Genomic DNA, 27,204 nt, shown 5'->3' on the forward strand with positions numbered 1-27,204 from the left:
CTAACATGCCACAGTGGAGCTGAGATGGGCAAGACACGTGTCTCACAGGCTGGCAGCACACCAAGACAGTGGCAGGAAACTATGCTAACAAGGAAAGAGAAAAGTCACGTGTCTCGTGGCCTTCCCACCATTAGACAGTAGTCTGCGCAAGAAAACATCCAACAGTGACAGGACAACCAAGCAAATGACAAACGCCGTGCTGAATAAAGTCATCTTACATGACATTTCGTACAAAGGCCCAGATCATGGGGATGATCGCGCAGCAGAAGCAGCAAGTATCAGAGCCACCGAACCTGGGGTGAGTTATACGAGGAGAAAGGGCGACATGGGGACAGGGGCTATGGGCTCAGGGAACAGCTACCACAATGCAACCTCGGGTGTGGGGATGCCACTCATTGCGGGTACTGCCCTGGGATTTCCTTTTAGAAAGAATCGCTGGTTAAAGTGTAGAGCACAAAAAAACCTACTCCTCGATTACACTATTAGATAACATCCTTTAACTGCCCCACCCACCCTGTGTGAGTCTCACCCACTTCCCGCCTGCTCCCTCTAGTCTGAGAGTTGTATCTCCACAAAAAACACACAATGGGGCTCAATGAGCTGCTCATGTCTGACATGGACACCTAAGCAGTGCTGGATTCACAACCTGAAAGCCTGCAAAGGAAAGTGTGCCCGGCAGAAGATAAGCTGCCTGGCAACTCAGAACCTTCTTCTAAGAGAAGTAAGACATGTCACAATGGAGTCTAAGCCTACCTGTCTTATGCCAGGACCTTAGAGCTGCAGGCAGGAGCACAAAGGTAAAAACATATATTGAGTCCCAACACACTCACTCCGGTGGTTGGTCTCTGTGGCGCAATCGGTTAGCACGTTCGGCTGTTAACTGAAAAGCTGGTGGTTCAAGCCCACCCAGGGACGTATGCTTTTGCCTACATCAAGTCCTGAATTAAAACACAGCTGTCTGGCTTTGCTCTTAGAGCTCTCGCTTTGCCTGCGTGACATGCTCTATCTCAACATTTCTATCTTCTCTCATCTCTTCACCTCTAGTCATTTCCACCAATAGGACTGGAAACGGGACATCAAGTCCTGAATTAAAACACAGCTGTCTGGCTTTGCTCTTAGAGCTCTCGCTTTGCCTGCGTGACATGCTCTATCTCAACATTTCTATCTTCTCTCATCTCTTCACCTCTAGTCATTTCCACCAATAGGACTGGAAACGGGCCACCAAGCCTTCTACTTTAACCACAGGCGTACTGAGGGCCAATAAAAGGCACAGAAGCATTTCTTGATCCGGGGCTGAGAACTGCATGCACAGGGACCTCGTGGCGCAACGGTAGCGCGTCTGACTCCAGATCAGAAGTTTGCGTGTTCAAATCACGTCGGGGTCACTCTTTGACATTTTTTTCCCCACCAAGTCTATATCTCTGACTTCTAAAGCAAAGCCAAAAGAAGGGCGCTTTGCATTGGCCGGGAACCGAACCCGGGCCTCCCGCGTGGCCGGCGAGAATTCTACCACTGAACCACCAATGCTTCACTTACATAGCCTGAGCAGAGAGCCCTGCCGTAGACAGTAGTGATGAGGCCCATGCATTCGCATGGGACACCTATGAACAAAGTTTGCATGGCAAGCCTTGGACTGCCAAACGTTCACATGCTGATGGCAGGAATCAGATGCAGGAGACTGAAACTATGAATGTTTCTGCTTTTGCTAAGGACAGTGGTTTGGGGCCAGTGTTGTGCTTGACAGAGCACGACATCAGCCTGCTCTCTGGCTGCTCCCGGGAGAAGTGGCTGACAGAAAGCACCCTCCAGACCACCAGCAATCTTGTGTTTCACCACATGCCACTGTCACTGGACTTTCCTTCTGGGAAAGCGTAGTCACTGACCTGGCCAGATTCCCTGTCCTCCCCAACATCCTGGGGAGAAACGGGCAGAGTTTGGCGCCCTGCGCCCTCTTTCGCGTCCCTAACGCGCTCCCAACGCGCCCTACAGCCCTGGTCGGGCACAGCCCTGGTCGGGCTCATACCACTGGGGCCTCTGCCGAGGAAGAGCCCCGGAAGCCTAGGGCCAGGCCTATTGCACAGGCATCTTAGACCAGGCCATTCCGGGATTGCTGTGTTTCAAGTCCTGCCCTTCAACACTCCTGGGAGGGCTTTCCCTGAGAACCCTCATGTCTCTGCCCTCCCAGGAGGCTGTGGTTCTATGCAAAATAGGGGGTGCACCACGGGCCGTCCCCTTTCCTCTCTCTCGCCAATATCTTTCACCAAAGCTGAGCCCTGCAGGTAAATGTATCTATCTGGCTGAGGGGCCAGGGAGGGCCTTTGCCTGCAGTCTTACAAGCCAGAGTGCAGAGAAGGCAGCAACTCTGGGACCGGGACTCTGCTCAAAGACATATCTAACATGCCACAGTGGAGCTGAGATGGGCAAGACACGTGTCCCACAGGCTGGCAGCACACCAAGACAGTGGCAGGAAACTATGCTAACAAGGAAAGAGAAAAGTCACGTGTCTCGTGGCCTTCCCACCATTAGACAGTAGTCTGCACAAGAAAACATCCAACAGTGACAGGACAACCAAGCAAATGACAAACGCCGTGCTGAATAAAGTCATCTTACATGACATTTCGTACAAAGGCCCAGATCATGGGGATGATCGCGCAGCAGAAGCAGCAAGTATCAGAGCCACCGAACCTGGGGTGAGTTACACGAGGAGAAAGGGCGACATGGGGACAGGGGCTATGGGCTCAGGGAACAGCTACCACAATGCAACCTCGGGTTTGGGGATGCCACTCAATGCGGGTACTGCCCTGGGATTTCCTTTTAGAAAGAATCGCTGGTTAAAGTGTAGAGCACAAAAAACCCTACTCCTCGATTACACTATTAGATAACATCCTTTAACTGCCCCACCACCCCTGTGTGAGTCTCACCCACTTCCCGCCTGCTCCCTCTAGTCTGAGAGTTGTATCTCCACAAAAAACACACAATGGGGCTCAATGAGCTGCTCATGTCTGACATGGACACCTAAGCAGTGCTGGATTCACAACCTGAAAGCCTGCAAAGGAAAGTGTGCCCGGCAGAAGATAAGCTGCCTGGCAACTCAGATCCTTCTTCTAAGAGAAGTAAGACATGTCACAATGGAGTCTAAGCCTACCTGTCTTATGCCAGGACCTTAGAGCTGCAGGCAGGAGCACAAAGGTAAAAACATATATTGAGTCCCAACACGCTCACTGCGGTGGTTGGTCTCTGTGGCGCAATCGGTTAGCGCGTTCGGCTGTTAACTGAAAGGTTGGTGGTTCAAGCCCACCCAGGGACGTATGCTTTTGCCTACATCAAGTCCTGAATTAAAACACAGCTGTCTGGCTTTGCTCTTAGAGCTCTCGCTTTGCCTGCGTGACATGCTCTATCTCAACATTTCTATCTTCTCTCATCTCTTCACCTCTAGTCATTTCCACCAATAGGACTGGAAACGGGACATCAAGTCCTGAATTAAAACACAGCTGTCTGGCTTTGCTCTTAGAGCTCTCGCTTTGCCTGCGTGACATGCTCTATCTCAACATTTCTATCTTCTCTCATCTCTTCACCTCTAGTCATTTCCACCAATAGGACTGGAAACGGGACACCAAGCCTTCTACTTTAACCACAGGCGTACTGAGGGCCAATAAAAGGCACAGAAGCATTTCTTGATCCGGGGCTGAGAACTGCATGCACAGGGACCTCGTGGCTCAACGGTAGCGCGGCTGACTCCAGATCAGAAGGTTGCGTGTTCAAATCACATCGGGGTCACTCTTTGACATTTTTTTCCCCACCAAGTCTATATCTCTGACTTCTAAAGCAAAGCCAAGAGAAGGGTGCTTTGCATTGGCCGGGAATCGAACCCGGGCCTCACGCGTGGCAGGCGAGAATTCTACCACTGAACTACCAATGCTTCACTTACATAGGCTGAGCAGAGAGCCCTGCCGTAGACAGTAGTGATGAGGCCCATGCATTCGCATGGGACACCTATGAACAAAGTTTGCATGGCAAGCCTTGGACTGCCAAACGTTCACATGCTGATGGCAGGAATCAGATGCAGGAGACTGAAACTATGAATGTTTCTGCTTTTGCTAAGGACAGTGGTTTGGGGCCAGTGTTGTGCTTGACAGAGCACGACATCAGCCTGCTCTCTGGCTGCTCCCGGGAGAAGTGGCTGACAGAAAGCACCCTCCAGACCACCAGCAATCTTGTGTTTCACAACATGCCACTGTCACTGGACTTTCCTTCTGGGAAAGCCTAGTCACTGACCTGGCCAGATTCCCTGTCCTCCCCAAAATCCTGGGGAGAAACGGGCAGAGTTCTGCGCCCTGCGCCCTCTTTCGCGTCCCTAACGCGCTCCCAACGCGCCCTACAGCCCTGGTCGGGCACAGCCCTGGTCGGGCTCATACCACTGGGGCCTCTGCCGAGGAAGAGCCCCGGAAGCCTAGGGCCAGGCCTATTGCACAGGCATCTTAGACCAGGCCATTCCGGGATTGCTGTGTTTCACGTCCTGCCCTTCAACACTCCTGGGAGGGCTTTCCCTGAGAACCCTCATGTCTCTGCCCTCCCAGGAGGCTATGGTTCTATGCAAAATAGGGGGTGCACCACGGGCCGTCCCCTTTCCTCTCTCTCGCCAATATCTTTCACCAAAGCTGAGCCCTGCAGGTAAATGTATCTATCTGGCTGAGGGGCCAGGGAGGGCCTTTGCCTGCAGTCTTACAAGCCAGAGTGCAGAGAAGGCAGCAACTCTGGGACCGGGACTCTGCTCAAAGACATATCTAACATGCCACAGTGGAGCTGAGATGGGCAAGACACGTGTCTCAACGGCTGGCAGCACACCAAGACAGTGGCAGGAAACTATGCTAACAAGGAAAGAGAAAAGTCACGTGTCTCATGGCCTTCCCACCATTAGACAGTAGTCTGCGCAAGAAAACATCCAACAGTGACAGGACAACCAAGCAAATGACAAACGCCGTGCTGAATAAAGTCATCTTACATGACATTTCGTACAAAGTCCCAGATCATGGGGATGATCGCGCAGCAGAAGCAGCAAGTATCAGAGCCACCGAACCTGGGGTGAGTTACACGAGGAGAAAGGGCGACATGGGGACAGGGGCTATGGGCTCAGGGAACAGCTACCACAATGCAACCTCGGGTGTGGGGATGCCACTCATTGCGGGTACTGCCCTGGGATTTCCTTTTATAAAGAATCGCTGGTTAAAGTGTAGAGCACAAAAAACCCAACTCCTCGATTACACTATTAGATAACATCCTTTAACTGCCCCACCCACCCTGTGTGAGTCTCACCCACGTCCCGCCTGCTCCCTCTAGTCTGAGAGTTGTATCTCCACAAAAAACACACAGTGGGGCTCAATGAGCTGCTCATGTCTGACATGGACACCTAAGCAGTGCTGGATTCACAACCTGAAAGCCTGCAAAGGAAAGTGTGCCCGGCAGAAGATAAGCTGCCTGGCAACTCAGAACCTTCTTCTAAGAGAAGTAAGACATGTCACAATGGAGTCTAAGCCTACCTGTCTTATGCCAGGACCTTAGAGCTGTAGGCAGGAGCACAAAGGTAAAAACATATATTGAGTCCCAACACGCTCACTGCGGTGGTTGGTCTCTGTGGCGCAATCGGTTAGCGCGTTCGGCTGTTAACCGAAAGGTTGGTGGTTCAAGCCCACCCAGGGACGTATGCTTTTGCCTACATCAAGTCCTGAATTAAAACACAGCTGTCTGGCTTTGCTCTTAGAGCTCTCGCTTTGCCTGCGTGACATGCTCTATCTCAACATTTCTATCTTCTCTCATCTCTTCACCTCTAGTCATTTCCACCAATAGGACTGGAAACGGGACATCAAGTCCTGAATTAAAACACAGCTGTCTGGCTTTGCTCTTAGAGCTCTCGCTTTGCCTGCGTGACATGCTCTATCTCAACATTTCTATCTTCTCTCATCTCTTCACCTCTAGTCATTTCCACCAATAGGACTGGAAACGGGACACCAAGCCTTCTACTTTAACCACAGGCGTACTGAGGGCCAATAAAAGGCACAGAAGCATTTCTTGATCCGGGGCTGAGAACTGCATGCACAGGGACCTCGTGGCGCAATGGTAGCGCGTCTGACTCCAGATCAGAAGGTTGTGTGTTCAAATCACGTCGGGGTCACTCTTTGACATTTTTTTCCCCACCAAGTCTATATCTCTGACTTCTAAAGCAAAGCCAAAAGAAGGGCGCTTTGCATTGGCCAGGAATCGAACCCGCGCCTCCCGCGTGGCAGGCGAGAATTCTACCACTGAACCACCAATGCTTCACTTACATAGGCTGAGCAGAGAGCCCTGCAGTAGACAGTAGTGACGAGGCCCATGCATTCGCATGGGACACCTATGAACAAAGTTTGCATGGCAAGCCTTGGACTGCCAAACGTTCACATGCTGATGGCAGGAATCAGATGCAGGAGACTGAAACTATGAATGTTTCTGCTTTTGCTAAGGACAGTGGTTTGGGGCCAGTGTTGTGCTTGACAGAGCACGACATCAGCCTGCTCTCTGGCTGCTCCCGGGAGAAGTGGCTGACAGAAAGCACCCTCCAGACCACCAGCAATCTTGTGTTTCACAACATGCCACGGTCACTGGACTTTCCTTCTGGGAAAGCCTAGTCACTGACCTGGCCAGATTCCCTGTCCTCCCCAAAATCCTGGGGAGAAACGGGCAGAGTTCTGCGCCCTGCGCCCTCTTTCGCGTCCCTAACGCGCTCCCAACGCGCCCTACAGCCCTGGTCGGGCTCATACCACTGGGGCCTCTGCCGAGGAAGAGCCCCGGAAGCCTAGGGCCAGGCCTATTGCACAGGCATCTTAGACCAGGCCATTCCGGGATTGCTGTGTTTCACGTCCTGCCCTTCAACACTCCTGGGAGGGCTTTCCCTGAGAACCCTCATGTCTCTGCCCTCCCAGGAGGCTGTGGTTCTATGCAAAATAGGGGGTGCACCACGGGCCGTCCCCTTTCCTCTCTCTCGCCAATATCTTTCACCAAAGCTGAGCCCTGCAGGTAAATGTATCTATCTGGCTGAGGGGCCAGGGAGGGCCTTTGCCTGCAGTCTTACAAGCCAGAGTGCAGAGAAGGCAGCAGCTCTGGGACCGGGACTCTGCTCAAAGACATATCTAACATGCCACAGTGGAGCTGAGATGGGCAAGACACGTGTCTCACAGGCTGGCAGCACACCAAGACAGTGGCAGGAAACTATGCTAACAAGGAAAGAGAAAAGTCACGTGTCTCGTGGCCTTCCCACCATTAGACAGTAGTCTGCGCAAGAAAACATCCAACAGTGACAGGACAACCAAGCAAATGACAAACGCCGTGCTGAATAAAGTCATCTTACATGACATTTCGTACAAAGCCCCAGATCATGGGGATGATCGCGCAGCAGAAGCAGCAAGTATCAGAGCCACCGAACTTGGGGTGAGTTACACGAGGAGAAAGGGCGACATGGGGACAGGGGCTATGGGCTCAGGGAACAGCTACCACACTGCAACCTCGGGTGTGGGGATGCCACTCATTGCGGGTACTGCCCTGGGATTTCCTTTTAGAAAGAATCGCTGGTTAAAGTGTAGTGCACAAAAAAACCAACTCCTCGATTACACTATTAGATAACATCCTTTAACTGCCCCACCCACCCTGTGTGAGTCTCACCCACTTCCCGCCTGCTCCCTCTAGTCTGAGAGTTGTATCTCCACAAAAAACACACAGTGGGGCTCAATGAGCTGCTCATGTCTGACATGGACACCTAAGCAGTGCTGGATTCACAACCTGAAAGCCTGCAAAGGAAAGTGTGCCCGGCAGAAGATAAGCTGCCTGGCAACTCAGAACCTTCTTCTAAGAGAAGTAAGACATGTCACAATGGAGTCTAAGCCTACCTGTCTTATGCCAGGACCTTAGAGCTGCAGGCAGGAGCACAAAGGTAAAAACATATATTGAGTCCCAACACGCTCACTGTGGTGGTTGGTCTCTGTGGCGCAATCGGTTAGCGTGTTTGGCTGTTAACCGAAAAGTTGGTGGTTCAAGCCCACCCAGGGACGTATGCTTTTGCCTACATCAAGTCTTGAATTAAAACACAGCTGTCTGGCTTTGCTCTTAGAGCTCTCGCTTTGCCTGCGTGACATGCTCTATCTCAACATTTCTATCTTCTCTCATCTCTTCACCTCTTGTCATTTCCACCAATAGGACTGGAAACGGGACATCAAGTCCTGAATTAAAACACAGCTGTCTGGCTTTGCTCTTAGAGCTCTCGCTTTGCCTGCGTGATATGCTCTATCTCAACATTTCTATCTTCTCTCATCTCTTCACCTCTAGTCATTTCCACCAATAGGACTGGAAACGGGACACCAAGCCTTCTACTTTAACCACAGGCGTACTGAGGGCCAATAAAAGGCACAGAAGCATTTCTTGATCCGGGGCTGAGAACTGCATTCACAGGGACCTCGTGGCGCAACGGTAGCGCGGCTGACTCCAGATCAGAAGGTTGCGTGTTAAAATCACGTCGGGGTCACTCTTTGACATTTTTTTCCCCACCAAGTCTATATCTCTGACTTCTAAAGCAAAGCCAAAAGAAGGGCGCTTTGCATTGGCCGGGAATCGAACCCGGGCCTCCCGCGTGGCAGGCGAGAATTCTACCACTGAACCACCAATGTTTCACTTACATAGGCTGAGCAGAGAGCCCTGCCGTAGACAGTAGTGATGAGGCCCATGCATTCGCATGGGACACCTATGAACAAAGTTTGCATGGCAAGCCTTGGACTGCCAAACGTTCACATGCTGATGGCAGGAATCAGATGCAGGAGACTGAAACTATGAATGTTTCTGCTTTTGCTAAGGACAGTGGTTTGGGGCCAGTGTTGTGCTTGACAGAGCACGACATCAGCCTGCTCTCTGGCTGCTCCCGGGAGAAGTGGCTGACAGAAAGCACCCTCCAGACCACCAGCAATCTTGTGTTTCACAACATGCCACTGTCACTGGACTTTCCTTCTGGGAAAGCCTAGTCACTGACCTGGCCAGATTCCCTGTCCTCCCCAAAATCCTGGGGAGAAACGGGCAGAGTTCTGCGCCCTGCGCCCTCTTTCGCGTCCCTAACGCGCTCCCAATGCGCCCTACAGCCCTGGTCGGGCACAGCCCTGGTCGGGCTCATACCACTGGGGCCTCTGCCGAGGAAGAGCCCCGGAAGCCTAGGGCCAGGCCTATTGCACAGGCATCTTAGACCAGGCCATTCCGGGATTGCTGTGTTTCACGTCCTGCCCTTCAACACTCCTGGCAGGGATTTCCCTGAGAACCCTCATGTCTCTGCCCTCCCAGGAGGCTGTGGTTCTATGCAAAATAGGGGGTGCACCACGGGCCGTCCCCTTTCCTCTCTCTCGCCAATATCTTTCACCAAAGCTGAGCCCTGCAGGTAAATGTATCTATCTGGCTGAGGGGCCAGGGAGGGCCTTTGCCTGCAGTCTTACAAGCCAGAGTGCAGAGAAGGCAGCAACTCTGGGACCGGGACTCTGCTCAAAGACATATCTAACATGCCACAGTGGAGCTGAGATGGGCAAGACACGTGTCTCACAGGCTGGCAGCACACCAAGACAGTGGCAGGAAACTATGCTAACAAGGAAAGAGAAAAGTCACGTGTCTCGTGGCCTTCCCACCATTAGACAGTAGTCTGCACAAGAAAACATCCAACAGTGACAGGACAACCAAGCAAATGACAAACGCCGTGCTGAATAAAGTCATCTTACATGACATTTCGTACAAAGGCCCAGATCATGGGGATGATCGCGCAGCAGAAGCAGCAAGTATCAGAGCCACCGAACCTGGGGTGAGTTACACGAGGAGAAAGGGCGACATGGGGACAGGGGCTATGGGCTCAGGGAACAGCTACCACAATGCAACCTCGGGTGTGGGGATGCCACTCATTGCGGGTACTGCCCTGGGATTTCCTTTTAGAAAGAATCGCTGGTTAAAGTGTAGAGCACAAAAAACCCTACTCCTCGATTACACTATTAGATAACATCCTTTAACTGCCCCACCCACCCTGTGTGAGTCTCACCCACTTCCCGCCTGCTCCCTCTAGTCTGAGAGTTGTATCTCCACAAAAAACACACAATGGGGCTCAATGAGCTGCTCATGTCTGACATGGACACCTAAGCAGTGCTGGATTCACAACCTGAAAGCCTGCAAAGGAAAGTGTGCCCGGCAGAAGATAAGTTGCCTGGCAACTCAGAACCTTCTTCTAAGAGAAGTAAGACATGTCACAATGGAGTCTAAGCCTACCTGTCTTATGCCAGGACCTTAGAGCTGCAGGCAGGAGCACAAAGGTAAAAACATATATTGAGTCCCAACACGCTCACTGCGGTGGTTGGTCTCTGTGGCGCAATCGGTTAGCGCGTTCGGCTCTTAACTGAAAGGTTGGTGGTTCAAGCCCACCCAAGGGCGTAGGCTTTTGCCTACATCATGTCCTGAATTAAAACACAGCTGTCTGGCTTTGCTCTTAGAGCTCTCGCTTTGCCTGCGTGACATGCTCTATCTCAACATTTCTATCTTCTCTCATCTCTTCACCTCTAGTCATTTCCACCAATAGGACTGGAAACGGGACATCAAGTCCTGAATTAAAACACAGCTGTCTGGCTTTGCTCTTAGAGCTCTCGCTTTGCCTGCGTGACATGCTCTATCTCAACATTTCTATCTTCTCTCATCTCTTCACCGCTAGTCATTTCCACCAATAGGACTGGAAACGGGCCACCAAGCCTTCTACTTTAACCACAGGCGTACTGAGGGCCAATAAAAGGCACAGAAGCATTTCTTGATCCGGGGCTGAGAACTGCATGCACAGGGACCTCGTGGCTCAACGGTAGCGCGGCTGACTCCAGATCAGAAGGTTGCGTGTTCAAATCACGTCGGGGTCACTCTTTGACATTTTTTTCCCCACCAAGTCTATATGTCTGACTTCTAAAGCAAAGCCAAGAGAAGGGCACTTTGCATTGGCCGGGAATCGAACCCGGGCCTCCCGCGTGGCAGGCGAGAATTCTACCACTGAACCACCAATGCTTCACTTACATAGGCTGAGCAGAGAGCCCTGCCGTAGACAGTAGTGATGAGGCCCATGCATTCGCATGGGACACCTATGAACAAAGTTTGCATGGCAAGCCTTGGACTGCCAAACGTTCACATGCTGATGGCAGGAATCAGATGCAGGAGACTGAAACTATGAATGTTTCTGCTTTTGCTAAGGACAGTGGTTTGGGGCCAGTGTTGTGCTTGACAGAGCACGACATCAGCCTGCTCTCTGGCTGCTCCCGGGAGAAGTGGCTGACAGAAAGCACCCTCCAGACCACCAGCAATCTTGTGTTTCACAACATGCCACTGTCACTGGACTTTCCTTCTGGGAAAGCCTAGTCACTGACCTGGCCAGATTCCCTGTCCTCCCCAAAATCCTGGGGAGAAACGGGCAGAGTTCTGCGCCCTGCGCCCTCTTTCGCGTCCCTAACGCGCTCCCAACGCGCCCTACAGCCTGGTCGGGCACAGCCCTGGTCGGGCTCATACCACTGGGGCCTCTGCCGAGGAAGAGCCCCGGAAGCCTAGGGCCAGGCCTATTGCACAGGCATCTTAGACCAGGCCATTCCGGGATTGCTGTGTTTCACGTCCTGCCCTTCAACACTCCTGGGAGGGCTTTCCCTGAGAACCCTCATGTCTCTGCCCTCCCAGGAGGCTATGGTTCTATGCAAAATAGGGGGTGCACCACGGGCCGTCCCCTTTCCTCTCTCTCGCCAATATCTTTCACCAAAGCTGAGCCCTGCAGGTAAATGTATCTATCTGGCTGAGGGGCCAGGGAGGGCCTTTGCCTGCAGTCTTACAAGCCAGAGTGCAGAGAAGGCAGCAACTCTGGGACCGGGACTCTGCTCAAAGACATATCTAACATGCCACAGTGGAGCTGAGATGGGCAAGACACGTGTCTCACAGGCTGGCAGCACACCAAGACAGTGGCAGGAAACTATGCTAACAAAGAAAGAGAAAAGTCACGTGTCTCGTGGCCTTCCCACCATTAGACAGTAGTCTGCGCAAGAAAACATCCAACAGTGACAGGACAACCAAGCAAATGACAAACGCCGTGCTGAATAAAGTCATCTTACATGACATTTCGTACAAAGGCCCAGATCATGGGGATGATCGCGCAGCAGAAGCAGCAAGTATCAGAGCCACCGAACCTGGGGTGAGTTACACGAGGAGAAAGGGCGACATGGGGACAGGGGCTATGGGCTCAGGGAACAGCTACCACAATGCAACCTCGGGTGTGGGGATGCCACTCATTGCGGGTACTGCCCTGGGATTTCCTTTTAGAAAGAATCGCTGGTTAAAGTGTAGAGCACAAAAAACCCAACTCCTCGATTACACTATTAGATAACATCCTTTAACTGCCCCACCCACCCTGTGTGAGTCTCACCCACTTCCCGCCTGCTCCCTCTAGTCTGAGATTTGTATCTCCACAAAAAACACACAGTGGGGCTCAATGAGCTGCTCATGTCTGACATGGACACCTAAGCAGTGCTGGATTCACAACCTGAAAGCCTGCAAAGGAAAGTGTGCCCGGCAGAAGATAAGCTGCCTGGCAACTCAGAACCTTCTTCTAAGAGAAGTAAGACATGTCACAATGGAGTCTAAGCCTACCTGTCTTATGCCAGGACCTTAGAGCTGTAGGCAGCAGCACAAAGGTAAAAACATATATTGAGTCCCAACACGCTCACTGTGGTGGTTGGTCTCTGTGGCGCAATCGGTTAGCGTGTTCGGCTGTTAACCGAAAGGTTGGTGGTTCAAGCCCACCCAGGGACGTATGCTTTTGCCTACATCAAGTCCTGAATTAAAACACAGCTGTCTGGCTTTGCTCTTAGAGCTCTCGCTTTGCCTGCGTGACATGCTCTATCTCAACATTTCTATCTTCTCTCATCTCTTCACCTCTAGTCATTTCCACCAATAGGACTGGAAACGGGACATCAAGTCCTGAATTAAAACACAGCTGTCTGGCTTTGCTCTTAGAGCTCTCGCTTTGCCTGCGTGACATGCTCTATCTCAACATTTCTATCTTCTCTCATCTCTTCACCTCTAGTCATTTCCACCAATTGGACTGGAAACGGGACACCAAGCCTTCTACTTTAACCACAGGCGTACTGAGGGCCAATAAAAGGCACAGAAGCATTTCTTGTCCGGGGCTGAGACCTGCATGCACAGGGACCTCGTGGCGCAATGGTAGCGCGTCTGACTCCAGATCAGAAGGTTGTGTGTTCAAATCACGTCGGGGTCACTCTTTGACATTTTTTTCCCCACCAAGTCTATATCTCTGACTTCAAAAGCAAAGCCAAAAGAAGGGTGCTTTGCATTGGCTGGGAATCGAACCCGGGCCTCCCGCGTGGCAGGCGAGAATTCTACCACTGAACCACCAATGCTTCACTTACATAACCTGAGCAGAGAGCCCTGCCGTAGACAGTAGTGATGAGGCCCATGCATTCGCATGGGACACCTATGAACAAAGTTTGCATGGCAAGCCTTGGACTGCCAAACGTTCACATGCTGATGGCAGGAATCAGATGCAGGAGACTGAAACTATGAATGTTTCTGCTTTTGCTAAGGACAGTGGTTTGGGGCCAGTGTTGTGCTTGACAGAGCACGACATCAGCCTGCTCTCTGGCTGCTCCCGGGAGAAGTGGCTGACAGAAAGCACCCTCCAGACCACCAGCAATCTTGTGTTTCACAACATGCCACTGTCACTGGACTTTCCTTCTGGGAAAGCCTAGTCAGTGACCTGGCCAGATTCCCTGTCCTCCCCAAAATCCTGGGGAGAAACGGGCAGAGTTCTGCGCCCTGCGCCCTCTTTCGCGTCCCTAACGCGCTCCCAACGCGCCCTACAGCCCTGGTCGGGCACAGCCCTGGTCGGGCTCATACCACTGGGGCCTCTGCCGAGGAAGAGCCCCGGAAGCCTAGGGCCAGGCCTATTGCACAGGCATCTTAGACCAGGCCATTCCGGGATTGCTGTGTTTCACGTCCTGCCCTTCAACACTCCTGGGAGGGCTTTCCCTGAGAACCCTCATGTCTCTGCCCTCCCAGGAGGCTATGGTTCTATGCAAAATAGGGGGTGCACCACGGGCCGTCCCCTTTCCTCTCTCTCGCCAATATCTTTCACCAAAGCTGAGCCCTGCAGGTAAATGTATCTATCTGGCTGAGGGGCCAGGGAGGGCCTTTGCCTGCAGTCTTACAAGCCAGAGTGCAGAGAAGGCAGCAACTCTGGGACCGGGACTCTGCTCAAAGACATATCTAACATGCCACAGTGGAGCTGAGATGGGCAAGACACGTGTCTCAACGGCTGGCAGCACACCAAGACAGTGGCAGGAAACTATGCTAACAAGGAAAGAGAAAAGTCACGTGTCTCATGGCCTTCCCACCATTAGACAGTAGTCTGCGCAAGAAAACATCCAACAGTGACAGGACAACCAAGCAAATGACAAACGCCGTGCTGAATAAAGTCATCTTACATGACATTTCGTACAAAGTCCCAGATCATGGGGATGATCGCGCAGCAGAAGCAGCAAGTATCAGAGCCACCGAACCTGGGGTGAGTTACACGAGGAGAAAGGGCGACATGGGGACAGGGGCTATGGGCTCAGGGAACAGCTACCACAATGCAACCTCGGGTGTGGGGATGCCACTCATTGCGGGTACTGCCCTGGGATTTCCTTTTATAAAGAATCGCTGGTTAAAGTGTAGAGCACAAAAAACCCAACTCCTCGATTACACTATTAGATAACATCCTTTAACTGCCCCACCCACCCTGTGTGAGTCTCACCCACGTCCCGCCTGCTCCCTCTAGTCTGAGAGTTGTATCTCCACAAAAAACACACAGTGGGGCTCAATGAGCTGCTCATGTCTGACATGGACACCTAAGCAGTGCTGGATTCACAACCTGAAAGCCTGCAAAGGAAAGTGTGCCCGGCAGAAGATAAGCTGCCTGGCAACTCAGAACCTTCTTCTAAGAGAAGTAAGACATGTCACAATGGAGTCTAAGCCTACCTGTCTTATGCCAGGACCTTAGAGCTGTAGGCAGGAGCACAAAGGTAAAAACATATATTGAGTCCCAACACGCTCACTGCGGTGGTTGGTCTCTGTGGCGCAATCGGTTAGCGCGTTCGGCTGTTAACCGAAAGGTTGGTGGTTCAAGCCCACCCAGGGACGTATGCTTTTGCCTACATCAAGTCCTGAATTAAAACACAGCTGTCTGGCTTTGCTCTTAGAGCTCTCGCTTTGCCTGCGTGACATGCTCTATCTCAACATTTCTATCTTCTCTCATCTCTTCACCTCTAGTCATTTCCACCAATAGGACTGGAAACGGGACATCAAGTCCTGAATTAAAACACAGCTGTCTGGCTTTGCTCTTAGAGCTCTCGCTTTGCCTGCGTGACATGCTCTATCTCAACATTTCTATCTTCTCTCATCTCTTCACCTCTAGTCATTTCCACCAATAGGACTGGAAACGGGACACCAAGCCTTCTACTTTAACCACAGGCGTACTGAGGGCCAATAAAAGGCACAGAAGCATTTCTTGATCCGGGGCTGAGAACTGCATGCACAGGGACCTCGTGGCGCAATGGTAGCGCGTCTGACTCCAGATCAGAAGGTTGTGTGTTCAAATCACGTCGGGGTCACTCTTTGACATTTTTTTCCCCACCAAGTCTATATCTCTGACTTCTAAAGCAAAGCCAAAAGAAGGGCGCTTTGCATTGGCCGGGAATCGAACCCGGGCCTCGCGCGTGGCAGGCGAGAATTCTACCACTGAACCACCAATGCTTCACTTACATATCCTGAGCAGAGAGCCCTGCCGTAGACAGTAGTGACGAGGCCCATGCATTCGCATGGGACACCTATGAACAAAGTTTGCATGGCAAGCCTTGGACTGCCAAACGTTCACATGCTGATGGCAGGAATCAGATGCAGGAGACTGAAACTATGAATGTTTCTGCTTTTGCTAAGGACAGTGGTTTGGGGCCAGTATTGTGCTTGACAGAGCATGACATCAGCCTGCTCTCTGGCTGCTCCCGGGAGAAGTGGCTGACAGAAAGCACCCTCCAGACCACCAGCAATCTTGTGTTTCACAACATGCCACTGTCACTGGACTTTCCTTCTGGGAAAGCCTAGTCACTGACCTGGCCAGATTCCCTGTCCTCCCCAAAATCCTGGGGAGAAACGGTCAGAGTTCTGCGTCCTGCGCCCTCTTTCGCGTCCCTAACGCGCTCCCAACGCGCCCTACAGCCCTGGTCGGGCACAGCCCTGGTCGGGCTCATACCACTGGGGCCTCTGCCGAGGAAGAGCCCCGGAAGCCTAGGGCCAGGCCTATTGCACAGGCATCTTAGACCAGGCCATTCCGGGATTGCTGTGTTATACGTCCTGCCCTTCAACACTCCTGGGAGGGCTTTCCCTGAGAACCCTCATGTCTCTGCCTATTCCAGGAGGCTGTGGTTCTATGCAAAATAGGGGGTGCACCACGGGCCGTCCCCTTTCCTCTCTCTCGCCAATATCTTTCACCAAAGCTGAGCCCTGCAGGTAAATGTATCTATCTGGCTGAGGGGCCAGGGAGGGCCTTTGCCTGCAGTCTTATAAGCCAGAGTGCAGAGAAGGCAGCAGCTCTGGGACCGGGACTCTGCTCAAAGACATATCTAACATGCCACAGTGGAGCTGAGATGGGCAAGACACGTGTCTCACAGGCTGGCAGCACACCAAGACAGTGGCAGGAAACTATGCTAACAAGGAAAGAGAAAAGTCACGTGTCTCGTGGCCTTCCCACCATTAGACAGTAGTCTGCGCAAGAAAACATCCAACAGTGACAGGACAACCAAGCAAATGACAAACGGCGTGCTGAATAAAGTCATCTTACATGACATTTCGTACAAAGGCCCAGATCATGGGGATGATCGCGCAGCAGAAGCAGCAAGTATCAGAGCCACCGAACCTGGGGTGAGTTACACGAGGAGAAAGGGCGACATGGGGACAGGGGCTATGGGCTCAGGGAACAGCTACCACAATGCAACCTCGGGTGTGGGGATGCCACTCATTGCGGGTACTGCCCTGGGATTTCCTTTTAGAAAGAATCGCTGGTTAAAGTGTAGTGCACAAAAAAAACAACTCCTCGATTACACTATTAGATAACATCCTTTAACTGCCCCACCCACGCTGTGTGAGTCTCACCCACTTCCCGCCTGCTCCCTCTAGTCTGAGAGTTGTATCTCCACAAAAAACACACAGTGGGGCTCAATGAGCTGCTCATGTCTGACATGGACACCTAAGCAGTGCTGGATTCACAACCTGAAAGCCTGCAAAGGAAAGTGTGCCCGGCAGAAGATAAGCTGCCTGGCAACTCAGAACCTTCTTCTAAGAGAAGTAAGACATGTCACAATGGAGTCTAAGCCTACCTGTCTTATGCCAGGACCTTAGAGCTGCAGGCAGGAGCACAAAGGTAAAAACATATATTGAGTCCCAACACGCTCACTGCGGTGGTTGGTCTCTGTGGCGCAATCGGTTAGCGTGTTCGGCTGTTAACCGAAAGGTTGGTGGTTCAAGCCCACCCAGGGACGTATGCTTTTGCCTACATCAAGTCCTGAATTAAAACACAGCTGTCTGGCTTTGCTCTTAGAGCTCTCGCTTTGCCTGCGTGACATGCTCTATCTCAACATTTCTATCTTCTCTCATCTCTTCACCTCTAGTCATTTCCACCAATAGGACTGGAAACGGGACACCAAGCCTTCTACTTTAACCACAGGCGTACTGAGGGCCAATAAAAGGCACAGAAGCATTTCTTGATGCGGGGCTGAGAACTGCATGCACAGGGACCTCGTGGCGCAACGGTAGCGCGTCTGACTCCAGATCAGAAGTTTGCGTGTTCAAATCACGTCGGGGTCACTCTTTGACATTTTTTTCCCCACCAAGTCTATATCTCTGACTTCTAAAGCAAAGCCAAAAGAAGGGCGCTTTGCATTGGCCGGGAATCGAACCCGGGCCTCCCGCGTGGCAGGCGAGAATTCTACCACTGAACCACCAATGCTTCACTTACATAGGCTGAGCAGAGAGCCCTGCCGTAGACAGTAGTGATGAGGCCCATGCATTCGCATGGGACACCTATGAACAAAGTTTGCATGGCAAGCCTTGGACTGCCAAACGTTCACATGCTGATGGCAGGAATCAGATGCAGGAGACTGAAACTATGAATGTTTCTGCTTTTGCTAAGGACAGTGGTTTGGGGCCAGTGTTGTGCTTGACAGAGCACGACATCAGCCTGCTCTCTGGCTGCTCCCGGGAGAAGTGGCTGACAGAAAGCACCCTCCAGACCACCAGCAATCTTGTGTTTCACAACATGCCACTGTCACTGGACTTTCCTTCTGGGAAAGCCTAATCACTGACCTGGCCAGATTCCCTGTCCTCCTCAAAATCCTGGGGAGAAACGGGCAGAGTTCTGCGCCCTGCGCCCTCTTTCGCGTCCCTAACGCGCTCCCAATGCGCCCTACAGCCCTGGTCGGGCACAGCCCTGGTCGGGCTCATACCACTGGGGCCTCTGCCGAGGAAGAGCCCCGGAAGCCTAGGGCCAGGCCTATTGCACAGGCATCTTAGACCAGGCCATTCCGGGATTGCTGTGTTTCACGTCCTGCCCTTCAACACTCCTGGGAGGGCTTTCCCTGAGAACCCTCATGTCTCTGCCCTCCCAGGAGGCTGTGGTTCTATGCAAAATAGGGGGTGCACCACGGGCCGTCCCCTTTCCTCTCTCTCACCAATATCTTTCACCAAAGCTGAGCCCTGCAGGTAAATGTATCTATCTGGCTGAGGGGCCAGGGAGGGCCTTTGCCTGCAGTCTTACAAGCCAGAGTGCAGAGAAGGCAGCAACTCTGGGACCGGGACTCTGCTCAAAGGCATATCTAACATGCCACAGTGGAGCTGAGATGGGCAAGACACGTGTCTCACAGGCTGGCAGCACACCAAGACAGTGGCAGGAAACTATGCTAACAAGGAAAGAGAAAAGTCACGTGTCTCGTGGCCTTCCCACCATTAGACAGTAGTCTGCGCAAGAAAACATCCAACAGTGACAGGACAACCAAGCAAATGACAAACGCCGTGCTGAATAAAGTCATCTTACATGACATTTCGTACAAAGGCCCAGATCATGGGGATGATCGCGCAGCAGAAGCAGCAAGTATCAGAGCCACCGAACCTGGGGTGAGTTATACGAGGAGAAAGGGCGACATGGGGACAGGGGCTATGGGCTCAGGGAACAGCTACCACAATGCAACCTCGGGTGTGGGGATGCCACTCATTGCGGGTACTGCCCTGGGATTTCCTTTTAGAAAGAATCGCTGGTTAAAGTGTAGAGCACAAAAAAACCTACTCCTCGATTACACTATTAGATAACATCCTTTAACTGCCCCACCCACCCTGTGTGAGTCTCACCCACTTCCCGCCTGCTCCCTCTAGTCTGAGAGTTGTATCTCCACAAAAAACACACAATGGGGCTCAATGAGCTGCTCATGTCTGACATGGACACCTAAGCAGTGCTGGATTCACAACCTGAAAGCCTGCAAAGGAAAGTGTGCCCGGCAGAAGATAAGCTGCCTGGCAACTCAGAACCTTCTTCTAAGAGAAGTAAGACATGTCACAATGGAGTCTAAGCCTACCTGTCTTATGCCAGGACCTTAGAGCTGCAGGCAGGAGCACAAAGGTAAAAACATATATTGAGTCCCAACACACTCACTCCGGTGGTTGGTCTCTGTGGCGCAATCGGTTAGCACGTTCGGCTGTTAACTGAAAAGCTGGTGGTTCAAGCCCACCCAGGGACGTATGCTTTTGCCTACATCAAGTCCTGAATTAAAACACAGCTGTCTGGCTTTGCTCTTAGAGCTCTCGCTTTGCCTGCGTGACATGCTCTATCTCAACATTTCTATCTTCTCTCATCTCTTCACCTCTAGTCATTTCCACCAATAGGACTGGAAACGGGACATCAAGTCCTGAATTAAAACACAGCTGTCTGGCTTTGCTCTTAGAGCTCTCGCTTTGCCTGCGTGACATGCTCTATCTCAACATTTCTATCTTCTCTCATCTCTTCACCTCTAGTCATTTCCACCAATAGGACTGGAAACGGGCCACCAAGCCTTCTACTTTAACCACAGGCGTACTGAGGGCCAATAAAAGGCACAGAAGCATTTCTTGATCCGGGGCTGAGAACTGCATGCACAGGGACCTCGTGGCGCAACGGTAGCGCGTCTGACTCCAGATCAGAAGTTTGCGTGTTCAAATCACGTCGGGGTCACTCTTTGACATTTTTTTCCCCACCAAGTCTATATCTCTGACTTCTAAAGCAAAGCCAAAAGAAGGGCGCTTTGCATTGGCCGGGAACCGAACCCGGGCCTCCCGCGTGGCCGGCGAGAATTCTACCACTGAACCACCAATGCTTCACTTACATAGCCTGAGCAGAGAGCCCTGCCATAGACAGTAGTGATGAGGCCCATGCATTCGCATGGGACACCTATGAACAAAGTTTGCATGGCAAGCCTTGGACTGCCAAACGTTCACATGCTGATGGCAGGAATCAGATGCAGGAGACTGAAACTATGAATGTTTCTGCTTTTGCTAAGGACAGTGGTTTGGGGCCAGTGTTGTGCTTGACAGAGCACGACATCAGCCTGCTCTCTGGCTGCTCCCGGGAGAAGTGGCTGACAGAAAGCACCCTCCAGACCACCAGCAATCTTGTGTTTCACCACATGCCACTGTCACTGGACTTTCCTTCTGGGAAAGCGTAGTCACTGACCTGGCCAGATTCCCTGTCCTCCCCAACATCCTGGGGAGAAACGGGCAGAGTTTGGCGCCCTGCGCCCTCTTTCGCGTCCCTAACGCGCTCCCAACGCGCCCTACAGCCCTGGTCGGGCACAGCCCTGGTCGGGCTCATACCACTGGGGCCTCTGCCGAGGAAGAGCCCCGGAAGCCTAGGGCCAGGCCTATTGCACAGGCATCTTAGACCAGGCCATTCCGGGATTGCTGTGTTTCACGTCCTGCCCTTCAACACTCCTGGGAGGGCTTTCCCTGAGAACCCTCATGTCTCTGCCCTCCCAGGAGGCTGTGGTTCTATGCAAAATAGGGGGTGCACCACGGGCCGTCCCCTTTCCTCTCTCTCGCCAATATCTTTCACCAAAGCTGAGCCCTGCAGGTAAATGTATCTATCTGGCTGAGGGGCCAGGGAGGGCCTTTGCCTGCAGTCTTACAAGCCAGAGTGCAGAGAAGGCAGCAACTCTGGGACCGGGACTCTGCTCAAAGACATATCTAACATGCCACAGTGGAGCTGAGATGGGCAAGACACGTGTCCCACAGGCTGGCAGCACACCAAGACAGTGGCAGGAAACTATGCTAACAAGGAAAGAGAAAAGTCACGTGTCTCGTGGCCTTCCCACCATTAGACAGTAGTCTGCACAAGAAAACATCCAACAGTGACAGGACAACCAAGCAAATGACAAACGCCGTGCTGAATAAAGTCATCTTACATGACATTTCGTACAAAGGCCCAGATCATGGGGATGATCGCGCAGCAGAAGCAGCAAGTATCAGAGCCACCGAACCTGGGGTGAGTTACACGAGGAGAAAGGGCGACATGGGGACAGGGGCTATGGGCTCAGGGAACAGCTACCACAATGCAACCTCGGGTGTGGGGATGCCACTCAATGCGGGTACTGCCCTGGGATTTCCTTTTAGAAAGAATCGCTGGTTAAAGTGTAGAGCACAAAAAACCCTACTCCTCGATTACACTATTAGATAACATCCTTTAACTGCCCCACCACCCCTGTGTGAGTCTCACCCACTTCCCGCCTGCTCCCTCTAGTCTGAGAGTTGTATCTCCACAAAAAACACACAATGGGGCTCAATGAGCTGCTCATGTCTGACATGGACACCTAAGCAGTGCTGGATTCACAACCTGAAAGCCTGCAAAGGAAAGTGTGCCCGGCAGAAGATAAGCTGCCTGGCAACTCAGATCCTTCTTCTAAGAGAAGTAAGACATGTCACAATGGAGTCTAAGCCTACCTGTCTTATGCCAGGACCTTAGAGCTGCAGGCAGGAGCACAAAGGTAAAAACATATATTGAGTCCCAACACGCTCACTGCGGTGGTTGGTCTCTGTGGCGCAATCGGTTAGCGCGTTCGGCTGTTAACTGAAAGGTTGGTGGTTCAAGCCCACCCAGGGACGTATGCTTTTGCCTACATCAAGTCCTGAATTAAAACACAGCTGTCTGGCTTTGCTCTTAGAGCTCTCGCTTTGCCTGCGTGACATGCTCTATCTCAACATTTCTATCTTCTCTCATCTCTTCACCTCTAGTCATTTCCACCAATAGGACTGGAAACGGGACATCAAGTCCTGAATTAAAACACAGCTGTCTGGCTTTGCTCTTAGAGCTCTCGCTTTGCCTGCGTGACATGCTCTATCTCAACATTTCTATCTTCTCTCATCTCTTCACCTCTAGTCATTTCCACCAATAGGACTGGAAACGGGACACCAAGCCTTCTACTTTAACCACAGGCGTACTGAGGGCCAATAAAAGGCACAGAAGCATTTCTTGATCCGGGGCTGAGAACTGCATGCACAGGGACCTCGTGGCTCAACGGTAGCGCGGCTGACTCCAGATCAGAAGGTTGCGTGTTCAAATCACGTCGGGGTCACTCTTTGACATTTTTTTCCCCACCAAGTCTATATCTCTGACTTCTAAAGCAAAGCCAAGAGAAGGGTGCTTTGCATTGGCCGGGAATCGAACCCGGGCCTCCCGCGTGGCAGGCGAGAATTCTACCACTGAACTACCAATGCTTCACTTACATAGGCTGAGCAGAGAGCCCTGCCGTAGACAGTAGTGATGAGGCCCATGCATTCGCATGGGACACCTATGAACAAAGTTTGCATGGCAAGCCTTGGACTGCCAAACGTTCACATGCTGATGGCAGGAATCAGATGCAGGAGACTGAAACTATGAATGTTTCTGCTTTTGCTAAGGACAGTGGTTTGGGGCCAGTGTTGTGCTTGACAGAGCACGACATCAGCCTACTCTCTGGCTGCTCCCGGGAGAAGTGGCTGACAGAAAGCACCCTCCAGACCACCAGCAATCTTGTGTTTCACAACATGCCACTGTCACTGGACTTTCCTTCTGGGAAAGCCTAGTCACTGACCTGGCCAGATTCCCTGTCCTCCCCAAAATCCTGGGGAGAAACGGGCAGAGTTCTGCGCCCTGCGCCCTCTTTCGCGTCCCTAACGCGCTCCCAACGCGCCCTACAGCCCTGGTCGGGCACAGCCCTGGTCGGGCTCATACCACTGGGGCCTCTGCCGAGGAAGAGCCCCGGAAGCCTAGGGCCAGGCCTATTGCACAGGCATCTTAGACCAGGCCATTCCGGGATTGCTGTGTTTCACGTCCTGCCCTTCAACACTCCTGGGAGGGCTTTCCCTGAGAACCCTCATGTCTCTGCCCTCCCAGGAGGCTATGGTTCTATGCAAAATAGGGGGTGCACCACGGGCCGTCCCCTTTCCTCTCTCTCGCCAATATCTTTCACCAAAGCTGAGCCCTGCAGGTAAATGTATCTATCTGGCTGAGGGGCCAGGGAGGGCCTTTGCCTGCAGTCTTACAAGCCAGAGTGCAGAGAAGGCAGCAACTCTGGGACCGGGACTCTGCTCAAAGACATATCTAACATGCCACAGTGGAGCTGAGATGGGCAAGACACGTGTCTCAACGGCTGGCAGCACACCAAGACAGTGGCAGGAAACTATGCTAACAAGGAAAGAGAAAAGTCACGTGTCTCATGGCCTTCCCACCATTAGACAGTAGTCTGCGCAAGAAAACATCCAACAGTGACAGGACAACCAAGCAAATGACAAACGCCGTGCTGAATGAAGTCATCTTACATGACATTTCGTACAAAGTCCCAGATCATGGGGATGATCGCGCAGCAGAAGCAGCAAGTATCAGAGCCACCGAACCTGGGGTGAGTTACACGAGGAGAAAGGGCGACATGGGGACAGGGGCTATGGGCTCAGGGAACAGCTACCACAATGCAACCTCGGGTGTGGGGATGCCACTCATTGCGGGTACTGCCCTGGGATTTCCTTTTATAAAGAATCGCTGGTTAAAGTGTAGAGCACAAAAAACCCAACTCCTCGATTACACTATTAGATAACATCCTTTAACTGCCCCACCCACCCTGTGTGAGTCTCACCCACGTCCCGCCTGCTCCCTCTAGTCTGAGAGTTGTATCTCCACAAAAAACACACAGTGGGGCTCAATGAGCTGCTCATGTCTGACATGGACACCTAAGCAGTGCTGGATTCACAACCTGAAAGCCTGAAAAGGAAAGTGTGCCCGGCAGAAGATAAGCTGCCTGGCAACTCAGAACCTTCTTCTAAGAGAAGTAAGACATGTCACAATGGAGTCTAAGCCTACCTGTCTTATGCCAGGACCTTAGAGCTGTAGGCAGGAGCACAAAGGTAAAAACATATATTGAGTCCCAACACGCTCACTGCGGTGGTTGGTCTCTGTGGCGCAATCGGTTAGCGCGTTCGGCTGTTAACCGAAAGGTTGGTGGTTCAAGCCCACCCAGGGACGTATGCTTTTGCCTACATCAAGTCCTGAATTAAAACACAGCTGTCTGGCTTTGCTCTTAGAGCTCTCGCTTTGCCTGCGTGACATGCTCTATCTCAACATTTCTATCTTCTCTCATCTCTTCACCTCTAGTCATTTCCACCAATAGGACTGGAAACGGGACATCAAGTCCTGAATTAAAACACAGCTGTCTGGCTTTGCTCTTAGAGCTCTCGCTTTGCCTGCGTGACATGCTCTATCTCAACATTTCTATCTTCTCTCATCTCTTCACCTCTAGTCATTTCCACCAATAGGACTGGAAACGGGACACCAAGCCTTCTACTTTAACCACAGGCGTACTGAGGGCCAATAAAAGGCACAGAAGCATTTCTTGATCCGGGGCTGAGAACTGCATGCAAAGGGACCTCGTGGCGCAATGGTAGCGCGTCTGACTCCAGATCAGAAGGTTGTGTGTTCAAATCACGTCGGGGTCACTCTTTGACATTTTTTTCCCCACCAAGTCTATATCTCTGACTTCTAAAGCAAAGCCAAAAGAAGGGCGCTTTGCATTGGCCAGGAATCGAACCCGCGCCTCCCGCGTGGCAGGCGAGAATTCTACCACTGAACCACCAATGCTTCACTTACATAGGCTGAGCAGAGAGCCCTGCAGTAGACAGTAGTGACGAGGCCCATGCATTCGCATGGGACACCTATGAACAAAGTTTGCATGGCAAGCCTTGGACTGCCAAACGTTCACATGCTGATGGCAGGAATCAGATGCAGGAGACTGAAACTATGAATGTTTCTGCTTTTGCTAAGGACAGTGGTTTGGGGCCAGTGTTGTGCTTGACAGAGCACGACATCAGCCTGCTCTCTGGCTGCTCCCGGGAGAAGTGGCTGACAGAAAGCACCCTCCAGACCACCAGCAATCTTGTGTTTCACAACATGCCACGGTCACTGGACTTTCCTTCTGGGAAAGCCTAGTCACTGACCTGGCCAGATTCCCTGTCCTCCCCAAAATCCTGGGGAGAAACGGGCAGAGTTCTGCGCCCTGCGCCCTCTTTCGCGTCCCTAACGCGCTCCCAACGCGCCCTACAGCCCTGGTCGGGCTCATACCACTGGGGCCTCTGCCGAGGAAGAGCCCCGGAAGCCTAGGGCCAGGCCTATTGCACAGGCATCTTAGACCAGGCCATTCCGGGATTGCTGTGTTTCACGTCCTGCCCTTCAACACTCCTGGGAGGGCTTTCCCTGAGAACCCTCATGTCTCTGCCCTCCCAGGAGGCTGTGGTTCTATGCAAAATAGGGGGTGCACCACGGGCCGTCCCCTTTCCTCTCTCTCGCCAATATCTTTCACCAAAGCTGAGCCCTGCAGGTAAATGTATCTATCTGGCTGAGGGGCCAGGGAGGGCCTTTGCCTGCAGTCTTACAAGCCAGAGTGCAGAGAAGGCAGCAGCTCTGGGACCGGGACTCTGCTCAAAGACATATCTAACATGCCACAGTGGAGCTGAGATGGGCAAGACACGTGTCTCACAGGCTGGCAGCACACCAAGACAGTGGCAGGAAACTATGCTAACAAGGAAAGAGAAAAGTCACGTGTCTCGTGGCCTTCCCACCATTAGACAGTAGTCTGCGCAAGAAAACATCCAACAGTGACAGGACAACCAAGCAAATGAAAAACGCCATGCTGAATAAAGTCATCTTACATGACATTTCGTACAAAGCCCCAGATCATGGGGATGATCGCGCAGCAGAAGCAGCAAGTATCAGAGCCACCGAACTTGGGGTGAGTTACACGAGGAGAAAGGGCGACATGGGGACAGGGGCTATGGGCTCAGGGAACAGCTACCACACTGCAACCTCGGGTGTGGGGATGCCACTCATTGCGGGTACTGCCCTGGGATTTCCTTTTAGAAAGAATCGCTGGTTAAAGTGTAGTGCACAAAAAAACCAACTCCTCGATTACACTATTAGATAACATCCTTTAACTGCCCCACCCACCCTGTGTGAGTCTCACCCACTTCCCGCCTGCTCCCTCTAGTCTGAGAGTTGTATCTCCACAAAAAACACACAGTGGGGCTCAATGAGCTGCTCATGTCTGACATGGACACCTAAGCAGTGCTGGATTCACAACCTGAAAGCCTGCAAAGGAAAGTGTGCCCGGCAGAAGATAAGCTGCCTGGCAACTCAGAACCTTCTTCTAAGAGAAGTAAGACATGTCACAATGGAGTCTAAGCCTACCTGTCTTATGCCAGGACCTTAGAGCTGCAGGCAGGAGCACAAAGGTAAAAACATATATTGAGTCCCAACACGCTCACTGTGGTGGTTGGTCTCTGTGGCGCAATCGGTTAGCGTGTTTGGCTGTTAACCGAAAAGTTGGTGGTTCAAGCCCACCCAGGGACGTATGCTTTTGCCTACATCAAGTCTTGAATTAAAACACAGCTGTCTGGCTTTGCTCTTAGAGCTCTCGCTTTGCCTGCGTGACATGCTCTATCTCAACATTTCTATCTTCTCTCATCTCTTCACCTCTTGTCATTTCCACCAATAGGACTGGAAAC

General features: G+C 52.0%; 5 non-coding genes across 5 annotated transcripts; 3 read left to right on the forward strand and 2 right to left on the reverse strand.

Annotated features, from left to right (window-relative positions):
- The first annotated feature begins 5,625 nt into the window (after positions 1 to 5,625).
- Positions 5,626 to 5,699, forward strand: TRNAN-GUU (transfer RNA asparagine (anticodon GUU)). Its single transcript has one exon. It is a non-coding gene; the product is annotated as a tRNA-Asn (tRNA).
- A 5,309-nt stretch (positions 5,700 to 11,008) lies between these two features.
- TRNAG-GCC (transfer RNA glycine (anticodon GCC)) lies at positions 11,009 to 11,079 on the reverse strand. Its single transcript has one exon. It is a non-coding gene; the product is annotated as a tRNA-Gly (tRNA).
- Positions 11,080 to 15,175: 4,096 nt separating this feature from the next.
- On the forward strand, positions 15,176 to 15,249 carry TRNAN-GUU (transfer RNA asparagine (anticodon GUU)). Its single transcript has one exon. It is a non-coding gene; the product is annotated as a tRNA-Asn (tRNA).
- Positions 15,250 to 18,038: 2,789 nt separating this feature from the next.
- Positions 18,039 to 18,109, reverse strand: TRNAG-GCC (transfer RNA glycine (anticodon GCC)). The gene has a single exon. It is a non-coding gene; the product is annotated as a tRNA-Gly (tRNA).
- A 6,490-nt stretch (positions 18,110 to 24,599) lies between these two features.
- Positions 24,600 to 24,673, forward strand: TRNAN-GUU (transfer RNA asparagine (anticodon GUU)). Its single transcript has one exon. It is a non-coding gene; the product is annotated as a tRNA-Asn (tRNA).
- The last annotated feature ends 2,531 nt before the right edge of the window (positions 24,674 to 27,204 follow it).

The sequence above is a fragment of the Pleurodeles waltl genome, chromosome 4_1 (genome assembly GCF_031143425.1).
Source record: "Pleurodeles waltl isolate 20211129_DDA chromosome 4_1, aPleWal1.hap1.20221129, whole genome shotgun sequence".
NCBI classification, from domain to species: domain Eukaryota; kingdom Metazoa; phylum Chordata; class Amphibia; order Caudata; family Salamandridae; genus Pleurodeles; species Pleurodeles waltl.